The following is a 14,552-nucleotide window of genomic DNA, read 5'->3' as shown; positions in this document are numbered from 1 at the left end:
AACCTCTACTCACAGGGAGCTTCCATTCTAATGGGGGAGACAGTAAGTCCATATACATATACACACATACACACATGTGTGTATATATGCACACACACATATATATAATACATATATGCTTCTTGTTAATATAACAATTATAATTCACAGCAATATTATATATGTATTATATATACATTACAAACATAAACATATACACATATGCTTTTTGTTAATATAATGATAACAATTATAATTCATAGTAATATACATGTGCATGTCCATGTCCATATACACATGCACATACACACACACACACACACACACATATATATATATATATATATATATATATATATATATATATATATATATATATATATATATACATACACACAGACATATACATTTACTGTTTCCCCGATTAGAACAGAAGCTTAATGTGGGTAGAAATTCATTTCATGTATATACAGACACATATAAGTATATATAATATTATGTATGTATGTAAATATATTATATAATATTGAGTGAATAAATACAAATACAAAATGGTTGAATGGAAAGTCATTTAGGAGGAAGGGTATTAACAATTGGGTGGATCAAAAAAGGCTTTTTACTATGCAGTGCTAAAACATTTATGATCCTCTGTTATTTTATGTGTTTTCAGAAAAGATACAAATATATATGTTGTTTTATATTATATAAGTATAGGTAATTTACATAAAGATGATAAATATACAGCTGAATATAAAATTATAAATATTATAAAGAATTATATTCTTTATATTATATTACAGACCAAGTGACAATAATGATATCACATAACAATATGTTAAATATCAATAACGGACAAATATGTAAATAAATATATAATAAATCTAAAAATACAAAGGAGGGGGTATTTATGTAATACTTTTTCCTAGACGTGCTTGTTTTTACCTTTATATTAGCTGGAGTGACTGTCGATGAGGGGGCATAAGGAAGTAGACAGATGGAAGGGCACTCTGTTCCCCCTTCATCATGCATAGGATGCCTTCTGTAAGTTACTCAACATCAGAGCCTTGCAGGCCAGATACAAGTCGAGCAAACAACAATACTCGATAGATGTCAGTGGGTCGGTTTTCTGACTGCCCAGCTGCAGGATGGTCCCACTGAGAAGGGAAAGAAAGCTACCCTCCCTTCTTTCCTTGATCCAGGTGCAAGCCTAGAGGTGTGGAAAGGCACGTTTTTTCACCCTTCCCCCAGCGAGGGGTGAGTAGAGTCCTTTGGGGGCGGGTGTGAGTGTGTGTGTGTGTGTGTGTGGGTGCATTTCTTTCCAATGAAGAATTCTAATCACACAAACGTGGCTTCCCACCCTGCCGCTACCTGCTGATTGAGAAGAGGTCACTTCACTGCTCCTATTTCCACAGGCACATTTTAAGCAGAGCATTTCGGAAATTTCTGGTGGAGCTGATTATTGCGGACAGTCCACAATAGAGTTTCTGGAGCACTTCCCTTCCCCCATGTACCTAGATAATTATCTACTTTTCCTGGCATTTGCTGGTATAGACTTGTCCCGGACCCAGATGGCTTGAAAATCCCCGAGTTCACACATAGTCCGGTGTTCTCACAGCACAAGATTATTAAAGTGGCCCTTCCTGTGAAAAACAAAACTTTGCTAGAAAACGCTCTGAGCCGTGCAGGGAGTCGGATTGATTGGCCCTCTTGATTACTCATCTCTTCCTGTCTAGACGGCCCCTAGTTTGTCGCTTTTGCAGACCTGATGGGTGCAGAGCTGTCACATCAGGGGCTGGTTTCCCAGTCTTTGTGTCCACAGAAGTTGTCGTCGCTGTTTGCCGGCAAGATTGATTTTCTGGAGTTTTCAAAAGCTCTATGGAGATACCACACAGGGTGATTTCCATTTTCTTTCCAGCCACAGATGATGCCTCAATGGAGGATAGGTATCTCGAGGGGAGGAGGTAAGGAGGGAAATCACTGCGTGTTGAATACGGACTCGACCCTCTTTCCAAGTTTCATCCTGTGCACATTACAGGCCCATAGAAAACCGTTTCCGTTGAGTTTTTCTGTGGTGTCCCCCTTCCCCGCTGATTCAAGGCCTACTGTGAAGGGGATGTTCCCATAGGAGGGGATCAAAGGTAAGATTGAGGCTAAAATAAAGGAAGATGGGCCAAAGTAAAAGTGGCTTGGTTAGATCATACATTTCTGGGGCATGAGTTGCCAAGCCTAGAAAAGTGGTCTATAATCAATAGCACTGGCTCTGGGATCTGCGAATGTTTTAGGGGAAAATGTAGATAAGTATATTCCAACATAATTTATTTCCTTTGTAATCCTATGGATTTTATATTTTACATTTAAAGACATTATTCTGAGAAAGGGTCCACAGGTTTCACTAAACTGCCAAGGGGTGGGGGGTCCATGAAGCAAAAAAAAAATTGAGTTTCTGCTTCAAGGCCCAAGGAAAATTTCTTTTCAGTACCCCAAATACTCTTTACTTCAAGTGCCCAGTGAATGGTATTCTTGGCCTTTTGGGGCCTCAGTTTCCTCATCTGTAAAATAGAATAAAAATATTTCTACTCTTCAAAGACTAGGGGCAACTAGGTGGTTCAATAGATAAAGCACCAGCCCTGGATTCAGGAGGACCTGAGTTCAAATCCAGTCTCAGACACTTGACACTTACTAGCTGTGTGACCCTGGGCAAGTCACTAAATCTTCATTGCCCTGCCAAAAAAAACAAAAACAAAAACCAAAGACTGATGGAAGAGAAGTGTTATATAAACTTTAAAACAGCTCAAGGGTGATTTATGATGTTCAAAATCACTAATTCACACCAAAATATAAATGACTGATAAACATGACATGTACAGAATGGACCTCTTAGGGAGTATGTTTGCATATATGTGTATATACATATATTTTTTGGGGGGGGGCAGGACAATGAGGGTTAAGTGACTTGCCCAAGGTCATACAGCTAGTAAGTGTCAAGTGTCTGGACTTGAACTCAGGTCCTCCTGAATCCAGGGCCAGTGCTCTATCCACTGTGCCACCTAGCTGCCCCCAGTATGTTTGCATATTAATGAAGATCCAAAGCTTTAGCTGAAAGAGTGAAGCTTTTGATAAAGAGAGGAGATTTGGAGGCCTGTTAAGAATCACTGAAATTGGAGTGGCTAGGTGGCTCAGTGGATAAAGCACCGGCCCTGGAGTCAGGAGTACCTGAGTACAAATCCAGCCTCAGACACTTGACACTTACTAGCTGTGTGACCCTGGGCAAGTCACTTAACCCCCATTGCCCCGCAAAAAAACAAACAAAAAAAGAATCACTGAAATTATTTTAAAGGGAGGTTGCCTGCCCTGCTCTGGTGTCTGGCTAGACCTGTGTCTCAGTAAAGATTGAACTCTGAGAAAAGCCTGGAAAGTGAATGTATCAAAACCATGGGCCCTTGTATTTAATACTGATTACTTCTAGGACTTTTGTTATTTTTCAAAACACTTTAGGGTTCATAGTTTTTTAAACAAACAAATGTAGGATGGATCCCTTTTTTGCTTTTGACAATAGTAGCATATACTGTATTCTGAAATGCTCTTGTAACTCCTGGAAATCGGAAGGCTTTTCCATTTGAACCATAGTTTCATATATCGTTTTCTGTTTTGGGGGGTTTTGTTTCTTTTGGGGGGGGTGTATAGGCCAAATAAAATGAAACTTTCACAATCAGGTCAGTTCTTTCAACAGAATTTGGTTGTAGTAAGGACATTTTCCCTGTGCTGTGATAATTTGGGCTACTCGAGGTGTAATTCTGGATCATCTTTTGTTTGTAGGTGTGTGGGCAGGGAGAGGGGGTGTTTCCATTACCTCTGAAGCATGAGGGATATAATTGCCAGAGACAGGATAACAAGCAACAATTAACTTACACTCTCTCCTGGTATTCCTATGTTTCCTGGTATTCCCAGTGGAGAATGGAAATTTAGCTTGGAATTATGACTTTGGTCACAGGAAGGCCAGTGCAGATGCCATAATGCACAAAACAAAACAAAACAAAAAAATAAGAGGAGGAGGAGAAAAAGGAGGGAAAAAAAGGCAGAGGAGGAGGAAAAAGATAAGGAAAGAGAATGAAAACTTTGATTATTTTCCTCCAAGTACATTTATAAATAACATAGGGCACCATAACCTAATGAACATTTTTAGCAGATCAAAGGCACTTTGTGAACTGTTGATCTAGGCCTGGGGCAAAGTCTCTTAGTTCGGTGATAATTAAGGTATTTGGAAATCTTAAAGGGGCTCTGTCTCTCTCCTAACCCAAGATACTGGTCTGCAGGACACCAAGAATTTACTTTACATTATCCGATCTTTCTCTCAGAAGATACTTATGCTACAAAGAACATGGGGCAGAGAGGGGAATAAGAAAACAATAACCCCTTAGTTCTTGAATACTTGACACACTCCACCTCTTGAGAAATAAATGTTTGGATAAATAGAACAGGAAGGTTAAAGGGGTGTCTCATTGTGGTTTTCGAAAAAGTCCTGTTCCTTTAAGTGGGATATACAGAAATGTCATTCATTCAAAAGACATATCCAGAAATGAGTGAATACCTGCAAATTAGTCACACTATGATTTAATAGTGAAAACAAACATTGAACCCCAGTCAAAAGGAGTAGAAATTTAAAAAATGGCTTGTTAGAATGAGCATATCTGAGCAAAATCAGATTGTGTTATTTGTGACTTTTTCTCTCTCTTTTTTTTTTGACAAGAGGTGAATGGGACTGTTCCACTCATCACATTAAAAATACTTCTGAGGTTGGAATTTATCTCATGATCATTTTTGATTTAATTATGAAAGACTTGCCTCAGAATTATTTCTTGATCTATGTCAAAGAATAAACAGCACACTGAAAATATTTTGGGTGAGGGGCAGCTCTTTTCCAAAATTCCAATTAAGAGTTGGTCTATCTTGGAAGGGGCTCTCTTTTTATTTTTTGTCCCCTAAAGTTGGATACCATAATAACTCTGGAACTTGACTTGTGATCTTGGAGACTGGTTTAAGCTTAGATGAAGAATTTGTCCTTCTTCTTTGCCTTCATTTTTAATATCAAGGATATAAAAATAGTAATGTTACTTCAGTGCAATTTCATTGCCTCAAAAGGAACTTTCTCTGATTGTAATACTTGAAATGAACACCAAGGATAGGGTTTGGTTTCTCTGTAGTAATAGCTAGACTGTGATCTGCGACTATGGTCATTGTATGTCACTAAATTGCATTGGGCCTCAATTTCCTCACCTGTAAAATAAAATAAAAATGCTTATACTCTCAAAAAGCTGTTGTGAGAGAAATTTTATATAAACTTTAAAATAGCTTAAAGGTGACATGATGTTCAAAATCAATAATTCATACTAAAAGGCAAAAAACTGACAAAAATGAATGTACACAGAATGATACTTTTTTTTTTTTTTTTGCGGGGCAATGGGGGTTAAGTGACTTGCCCAGGGTCACACAGCTAGTAAGTGTCTGAGGCCGGATTTGAACTCAGGTACTCCTGAATCCAGGGCCGGTGCTTTATCCACTGCGCCACCTAGCCGCCCCCAGAATGATACTCTTAAAGGGTATATATACATTTAATGAAGATAAAAATTTTAAGCTAAAGGAAAGAAGCTTTTGGTAAAGATAGGCAATTAAGAATGGGAGGGGGGGGGGGGCAGCTAGATGGCGCAGTGGATAGAGCACAGGCCCTGGAGTCAGGAGTACCTGAGTTCAAATCCGGCCTCAGACACTTAACACTTACTAGCTGTGTGACCCTGGGCAAGTCACTTAACCCCAATTGCCTCACTAAAAAAAAAAAAAAAAAAAAAAGAATGGGAGGGGGAAACTAGCCCCCTCCCTCCAGGGATTTGAGTTTGACCAAAGATAGTTGAGTAAAGATATTTTGAGACTTCTTTCTTTTATGACTTATTCATTTAATTTTGCTTAAATCTTTCAATATTTGATGGACCTATGATCAGAGTGGATATTATCTCCAAAATAATTCAGATTATAACCCAACAATGATTGTGTTATTATCCTCTGTGACTTTTGTCCACATCAAACTGTGGCATGTAAACCTATTGTTCAAATCTGGCCTCAGCCACTTGACACTTATGAGCTGTGTGACTCTGGGCAAGTCACTTAACCCCCATTGCCCCGCCCAAAAAAACACCAAAAAACAAAACAAAACAAAACAAACAAAAAAACTATATGTGGTAGCCTTATTTCTGTCCTAAGTTTGGGGAAAATTAGCTGAGGTTGCTAATATATTTGTTACTTATAAATTAGAAGCTTTAGCACCAGTTTTGGGCATTAAACATTTATTAAGGGGAGGCTAGGTGACGAAGTGGATAAGCACAGGCCCTGGATTCAGGAGTTCCTGAGTTCAAATCTGGCCTCAGACACTTGACACTTACTAGCTGTGTGACCTTGGGCAAGTCACTTAACCCCCACTGCCCCACAACCCCCCCCACAAAAAAAAACCAAAAACATTTATTAAAACATATTAGATATTAGTAAAGAGAGAATACGTGGAGTTCAGAAAGTTTCGACGCCCTACATACCTAGGATAGAAGAATCAGAACAAGGTGCCTTCACCACCTCAGAGTCTCAGGCCAAAAAGAGGCAATTCCTGTGCCTATGAGAGTGGAAACTACCTCTGGGTCCAGAAGAGAGGCAGCCCCTACACACTGCTCCAAGATAATTGACTAATGTAAAGAATTAATTGTAATTTGAGGGTTTTATGACCTCATCTTTTGGCTAGAATTTAAAAAAGCCCTGGCATGCACACTGGCCAGGGTTCAGGCAATGTGCCATTGTCATGGTGCTAGCAGCTCACATCATCACCACGTGCCGATGCCTACATGGGCCTGGCAGAATTATGACTTGAAGCCCATTTAGGGCAGTCATGTGACTGTCAATCAGGGCTGCCAGGCATTTATCTTGGGGCTGTGTGTGGACAGCCCAGGGTTTGCTGGGAAAGAGAAGAGAGGAGATTCACCATTCTGGCATTTGAGCTGGAAAGAGGCGCAACACAGCTGTGTGCTCTGCTGAGCCCCCGGCAGTGGTGTAATCGTAGGTAGTATAATTTTCCTTTCCCCATTCCCTTTTTCCCTTTTCCTTAATTCTACTAATCTTACTTGTGTTTTTAAGTTTGTTCTTGTTAATAAACCCTGTTCTGTTTTTGAAAGAGGCTGTTAATCTCCTTCTTTGCCCCAATATTGTGGCAAGCTGCCTAACTAACATTTCCCAATTAAAATTTGGCCCCTACACTAGGATCACCCAAATCCATTGGTTCACTGGACTTGAGGGTGGTTCATGAGCAGAACATGATGAGGTCAGAGAACCCACCCCCTGAGGGCCAGGCTCTCAGGTAGGTGTGGTTTCAATCAAGTCAGCTTCGAGCAAGTCAATCAGCAAAGTCAAACCAATCAATCTTAATATAATCCCCTGGAAGGGGAGGGGGCAGGCTGTGGGCATTTAAAAACCTATTATTTCTCACATTACTGTAAATTTTCCATGGGGATCCACCCCATATGATAGGATCTTCCCTTTATTTCTCTAGACTCATTGCAAGGCTCTTCTAGGCAGCTGAATGGTGCAGTGGGTAGAATTCTGGACTTGTATTCAATGAATGCAAATCCTGCTTCCTATTCTTAATTAGATAGATTTATGACTCTGGCTAAGTTATTCAAAATTCCTTAGCCTCAGTCTCCTTCTCTGTAAAATAGGGATGATAATGGCACCTACCTCCCAGGGTAGTTGTGAAGATCAAAGGAGATAATGTGTGTAAAGTGCTTGGCAGACCTCATGGTCCTCTATACATGACAACAATTATTATCAGTGATTGTTATTACCAATAGAACCAACAAACTACCTGTTAGCTGCCAGTCTATCTACATGATTGGTTTAACTTCTTTACTCATTGTTGGTCATATGTTGTATTTTATTGAGTCTACCTCATACCTCCCCATTGACTTTAAGGTGATCCAGAACTTTAATTCTTTGGAGACCCGTATGCATCACTTCACTACCATGTGACATCTCTCAAAGAATACTGATGTGAAAAAGATGGACTATATTTTCAGGAAGAAACATAGGGCCGGCAAAATCATTGCACAATTTCCCAAACACAATCCAGACTGTTCTCCCTTAATTGAATTCCAAGCCAACTTAATTGCATGTCAGCAGTGTCTGTACAACGTATATAAACTGAGAGATGGGCTCTATAGGCTGTCCATTCCATTGTATTTTATGATCTAGATCAGGGCTTCTTAAACTTTTCCCACTTGTGACCCCTTTTCACCCAAGAAATTTCTATGGTACCCCAGGCATATAGGTATATAAAATAGGTATACAAATCAGACATTGACTGCCAAACTTTTAGTTATGGGACTCCCTGTGAGGTCATGACCCACAGTTTAAGAAGCTTTGGTCTAGATAATCATCATCCTGCATCCACTTTGTTTTTCCTGTGTTTCCAGAGAGGCTGAACTCTTTGGGGATTATGGATCCCATTGTGCTTCTTACTTTTTTCTTTGTATTTGCTTTCAAATTGTTTTAAATTCTGAACTTTAGATACCTCCCAAAAGAGCATTTTCATATACACAGAAGAACACAAAAGGATCATTTGTGAAATCATAAGTTTCCATTTCATACTATTTGCATTTCAAAAAAATGTGATAAATTTTGCGCATTACTTTCAAAACTCTTCTTATCTGTGCTTCCTTTTGAACTTCTTCTGATCTCTTTTGTGCATTAAAAATGTTTCAATGGTTCTTTTTTTTTATTTGGCATCACTATTGCTAACTACCCCTCTAACTGCATCATCTCTACTCCCCCAAAGCAGAGGAAAAACCTTGGTAACAAATAAATATAGTCAAGCAAAACAAATCCATACAGTGGCAATGTCAAAAAGGTTATGTCTCTTTTTGCACTTTGAGTCCATCAACTCTCTGTCAAGAGGTAAATAATATGCTTCTTCAGATAAAGCACCAGCCCTGGATTCAGGAGGACCTGAGTTCAAATCCAGCCTCAGACACTTGATACTTGCTATCTGTGTAACCCTGGGCAAGTCACTTAACGCTCATTACCCTGCCCCCCCATATATATGTATATATATATGTATATATATATATGTATATATATATGTATATATATATGTATATATACACACACACATATATATACATATATATATACACACACACACATATATATATGTATATATATATTACTTCATAGGTCTTCTAGACTTGTGGTTGGTCATTAGAAGAGAACTAAATGGTCAGAACAGTTGATTTTTTTGTCTTTCAGAGTAGTTTTTTCTTTACAAAACTGTTGTCATTGCATAAATTGTTCTCCTTATTTTGCTCACTTTACATCAGTTCATATTTCCCATGATTCTCTGAAAACCTCTTTTATTATTTCTTACAACACAATAATATCCATTGCATTTACATACCACAATTGTTCAGTCATTCTCCAATTGATGGGCACCTCCTTATATTCTAGCTTTTTTATGTTTTTGTTGTTGAGTATAAAAAGCATTTGATTCAGTAAAACAAAGCACTCTTAAAAGTCCTTCTCTCCCATGGCATCTCCCATGCAACCATACAGGATTATTGGAAACAAGACAAATAAACAAGAGATTTATTTGCCCACGCTCTGAGGACAACTATCAAGGGAGATATAATAGAAGGAGATAGATGCTTGTGAAAGATGTTTGGCCTCGCCTTAGAAGAGGTTAATCAAATGATTCAAAGTGTAAGTTGGACTCTAAATAAGTAAGGTCTCTCATATGCCTCTGTTTGTAGATTTCCATGATGACTATGTCCAGAAATGGGTCTCTTCTCTCTTCTCCTTTTCCCTTATTCTCTGAAAGCAGAATTATAGACACAGGAGTGGAAGAAATCTTGGAGGACATTTGGTCTGGTCCCTTTGTTTTATTTTTTACAGATAACAACAGCTAACATTTATATAGCACTTTAAAATTTACAGACCTAAAAACAACTCTATAAGGTAGATGTTAGCATTATCCCCACTTCACACGTGAAGAAACTGAGATAGACAGGGTAAGTAGCTTCCCTAGGGTCACTCAGCTGGTAAATTGTTGAGGCAGGATTCTGCTTCTTTTTTCCAGCTCTGGACTATTGCAGTCTCCTAAATAAAGTTCATAACCTCTTTAAAATATTTTTTAAAAGTCATTATAATTTTTTAAGAAGATACCAAATTCCATTTCTTTAGTTTCCCTACCTTTGGTGTCTGACATCCAAGTATTATGGGAAAGCATAGACCAGCTATGCAGAATTAATGTACTGAAACTTAGAATTTTATTTGAAAATTTCTTTCTTTTAGCAATTTTATAAAAATTCTTTTTAAACTTGAGGAAGCAATTTGTGGTTTTGTTGGGAGTCAGCACAAACTAAATCGTAATGAGCTCATTTTAAGAGAACAGAGTTTATTACCATTCCAGCTGTTGAAAATGTGCACAGCTGGATCCTGGCTGAAAGACAAAACTCTGATCTGTGGAGTGCTGCTAGTGTAAAAAAAATCAGGCTAGAAATAAAAAAAAAAAGTTCTTTCTAAATTCCACCCTGCTCTCCCCTCTTGGGAATATTCTCTACTGAAAATTTTATATGTGACCTTAAAATACTCAAACACATAAACACACATACATATGACATGGCCAACTCCACAACTTGATTCATTTGAATCCATTTATCTTTAAAAAGTTCTAGTGAGGGTTTCCTGGGAATACCAAATGTACAAGTCATTCTCCTGGTCGGCATGGTGGAAAGAGCTGGATAGAATTACTAAAGGTCTCTAAAGAATGAAATGGCATATTCAAGCCATATCCCAGGTTAGAGCAAGTGAGAGAGATCACTTTGGACTTGTCCTTTTTGGGACTTCCCTATACTAATACGCAGGGGCTGAGGCAGCTTCCAGCAAGGCCAAGAAAAGGCCTGGCCAGCTACCACTTTGGACCTGAGTATCATTGCAGAGTCATATTGCCTGAGCCTAGTCTCACCCTGCTTCAATCCATGCTCCACATAAGAGACAAAACAATCATTCTCTAATACAATTCTGACCATATCACGCCCTTCCCTCAGAACTTTTGGTGGCTCACTATTGGGGCAGCTAGGTGGTACAGTGGATAGAGTGCTAGGCTTGGAGTCAGGAAGACTCATTTTCGGGGGTTCAAATACCATCTCAGACACTAGCTGTCTGATCATGGACAAGTGACAACCCTGTTTGCCTCAGTTGTCTCATCTGTAAAATGAGCTGGAGAAGGAAATGGCAAACCACTCTAATATCTTTGCCAAGAAAACCCCAAATGGGGTCACAAAGAGCTGGACATGACTGAAAAACAAGAACAAAATTGCTTCTCAGGACAAAATGCTACCTCCTCAAGTAATTTTTTGAAAGACCTTCAAAATATCTTTCTGGGTTCCTTTTCCAGGTTTATTGTAGATTTCCCCCCTTTATGCACCCCATGTTCTTGCCAAACTTGTCTCCTTGTTGTGCCTCAAACTTGACTCTCCTTCTGGGTCTTTTCATGAGGTGTCCCATGCTGATGATACACTCCCTCTTCCCTCTTGTTTCTTAGGACCCTTAGCTTCCTCCCACGTTCAGGCCCTACCCCACAACCCCTGGAGATCTTCAAAGAAAGGCTGAATAATCACTAGGTTATAGCAGGAGTTCCTTTGAATAAAGGCTGGACAAGAAGACCTTCAAGGGTCTTTCAGAGTCTCAGATTCTGTGATTCATTTGCTATCTCCAGAAACTGCTTGATTCCCTTCATTCTTTGATCTTTCTTCCTTTTTCACAAATCAACAGAAGGATGTTGATTTCTTTATTTTAGTGTGTTTAATTCATGTGTTCTATCATACTACTAGAATGTAAAGCTTCTTGAGGTTAAAGTCTATTGTTGTTCGCTTGTTTTGTCTCTCATGCTCACCACCTCTAGCACATTCCCATACCCATAGTAGAGTCTTAATAAATGCTTATTGGATCAGGGCCACAAACTCCCTTTAGCATTTAAGCACTATCCCTTAACCTCTGTCTACCTCAGTTTCCTCATCTGTAAAGTGGGGATAATGATAGCACCTACTTCATAGAGTTGTTCTTAGGATCAAATGAGATAATATATGTAAAGTGCTTTATAAATGCTATTATCATTGATTTAAAAAAAGATTGGACCAGATACCCTTGAAGGGGGTATTTTCTCTTTCCTTGTCTATATTCTATGATGTTCTCAGAGAATAAAGGGAAAAAGGAGAAAGGGGAAGAGATACATTTTTCGACATGGCCATTGGGTGAATTTATTTTGCTTGACTATGTTTACTTGGTTTTTAAAAATTTTTTTATTTTTGTGGGATTTTTTGGTTGGGCAATGAGGGTTAAGTGACTTGCCCAAGGTCATACAGCTAGTAAGTATCAAGTGTCTGAGGCTGGATTTGAATGTAGGTCCTCCTGTGCTCTATCCATATCCACTGTGCCACCTAGCTGCCCCGACTATGTTTCTTTGTTACAAGGGTTTTCTTTCTTTCTTTTTTTTTTAATTGTGGGAGGGGAATTAGGAGCCCTTAAAGGAAGCTAGAAATAGTGATGCAAAAAAGAGAAAAGAACAAAAAAGAACATTAAAACATTTTTAAATGCACAGAAGGAAGTTCAGAAGAAAGCAGACAACAAAGACAGCGTTGAAAGCAACATCATTAATTTCTAATATCTTTTGAAAAATAGCAAGCTGTATTGACCAATTCATAGTTCTACAAAGAGTGCATTATCATCCCTGTTCCACTACATCCCTTCTGAGGACTAAATCAGGAAGTGAAGGGACCTGTCCATGATCACACAGCAATAGTGTCAGAAGTGGGACTCAAAGCTGATACTAACTCCAAGTCTAATATTCTATGTGCTAAACTACCTCCCTAAGTTCTTAGGAGCTATTCATTCAACAGAAAAGCCATCTCTGGTGAGTTCCCATGTGGTGGTGATTTTTAACTCCTTGTCTCCTACATCTGCTTTTTGAATCTCTGATGTACATAACACGCTTAACATTTATCTCATTAACTACAGAGATGAGAGTGGAGCTTGGTTAAGTTACCAGTCAAGCAACAGGTATTTCTTGAGTGTCTACCATGTGCTGAGCACAAATGCGCTGTGTTATGGAAGGTACCAAAATATCTGCTTTAGCAACCAAAAGGATTCAGATTTTTTTCCTTTTCCTTTTCCTTTTCCTTTTCCTTTTCCTTTTCCTTTTCCTTTTCCTTTTCCTTTTCCTTTTCCTTTTCCTTTTCCTTTTCCTTTTCCTTTTCCTTTTCCTTTTCCTTTTCCTTTTCCTTTTCCTTTTCCTTTTCCTTTTCCTTTCCTTTCCTTTCCTTTCCTTTCCTTTCCTTTCCTTTCCTTTCCTTTCCTTTCCTTTCCTTTCCTTTCCTTTCCTTTCCTTTCCTTTCCTTTCCTTTCCTTTCCTTTCCTTTCCTTTCCTTTCCTTTTTCTTTCCTTTTTCTTTCCTTCCTTCTTTCAGAGATGGCATATGAGTTGAGCTTTGAAAGAAGCTAGGGATTTAAAAGGCATCAGTGAGGAAGAAGTATATTCCAGGGAAGAAGGACTGCTTATGCCAAGGTATGGAATCAAGAGACAGATCTTTGCATTTGGGGACCACAGAGTAGGTCCCTTTGGCTGGGGAGTAATGGGTAATTAACCTAGAAAGGAGAGACTGGACTGAGTCTGGGAAGGGCTATAAATGCAAAGTTGAAGAGGTGGGGGTGTTTTTGTTGTTTTGTGTGTGTGTGTGTGTGTGTGTGTGTGTGTTTTAAATCATACACTAGGGAGTCACTGTAGGCTCTTAGGCAAGAGTAACATGGTTGCATGTGTTTTAAGAAGAGTAATTGTTTTCTAAAAATCATGCCATTGTGGCTATGAATGTGATAAAAGTTATTGCTTTCTTGAACTAAAGGAAATTGTTTCCAGCTACCCAGATGACATGCTGGTAAGAGTAATTTTGTAATTTTTATTTTAAAATTATTTTCTTTCTTCTGAGATTACATTGAGTTTACAAACACATCATATAATGAAAGTATGCATGATGACATAGAAATTGCTGCATTATTTGGATAAGGCATGTATGCCATTTGGTTTAACCCCCTCATTTTACAGGTGTAGAAACAGAGGCTCTAGAATGATGAAGTTATTTACCCAAGGTGTCACAGGGAGCAGATGGTAGAGCTCAGACCTGAATCCGGGTCTTTTGACTTTTTATCTAGCACTCTTTCTAGTCTATAAAATCAAGTGGTTTTAACTCCTACCCAATCTGCTCTTTCAATTAAAAAAAAACACAAAACACCAGACTATGTCAGCATAACCTTAACTTTAACAACCAAAGAATAAGAGTGTTCTTTCATTTCTGAATTATTTGCATGCTAAATGTCTCTAAGGTCCAAATCTAGGAAATGACCTTATTCCTTCATGGCTAGAACCCTAACTGTAGAGCTCCTAAGGCTTATTGGGAAAATGGCATGTCTTAACTAGATTAAAGGACATTTTTTTTTGGATCA

At 38.6% G+C, this 14,552-nt stretch overlaps 1 long non-coding RNA gene across 3 annotated transcripts in view; it reads left to right on the top strand.

Moving 5' to 3' along the window:
- Positions 1-1,127: 1,127 nt before the first annotated feature.
- The window catches only part of LOC122751569, a 31,064-nt gene continuing 17,639 nt past the window's right edge, over positions 1,128-14,552 (top strand). Inside the window, exon 1 of one of the 3 annotated variants that reach the window (XR_006355797.1) lies at positions 1,128-1,233. This is a non-coding gene — a long non-coding RNA (uncharacterized LOC122751569). The other 2 variants (XR_006355795.1, XR_006355796.1) reach the window with 2 other exon arrangements.

This window comes from Dromiciops gliroides, chromosome 3 (assembly GCF_019393635.1).
Source record: "Dromiciops gliroides isolate mDroGli1 chromosome 3, mDroGli1.pri, whole genome shotgun sequence".
NCBI classification, from domain to species: domain Eukaryota; kingdom Metazoa; phylum Chordata; class Mammalia; order Microbiotheria; family Microbiotheriidae; genus Dromiciops; species Dromiciops gliroides.
This window is presented reverse-complemented; position numbering and strand designations above follow the sequence as displayed.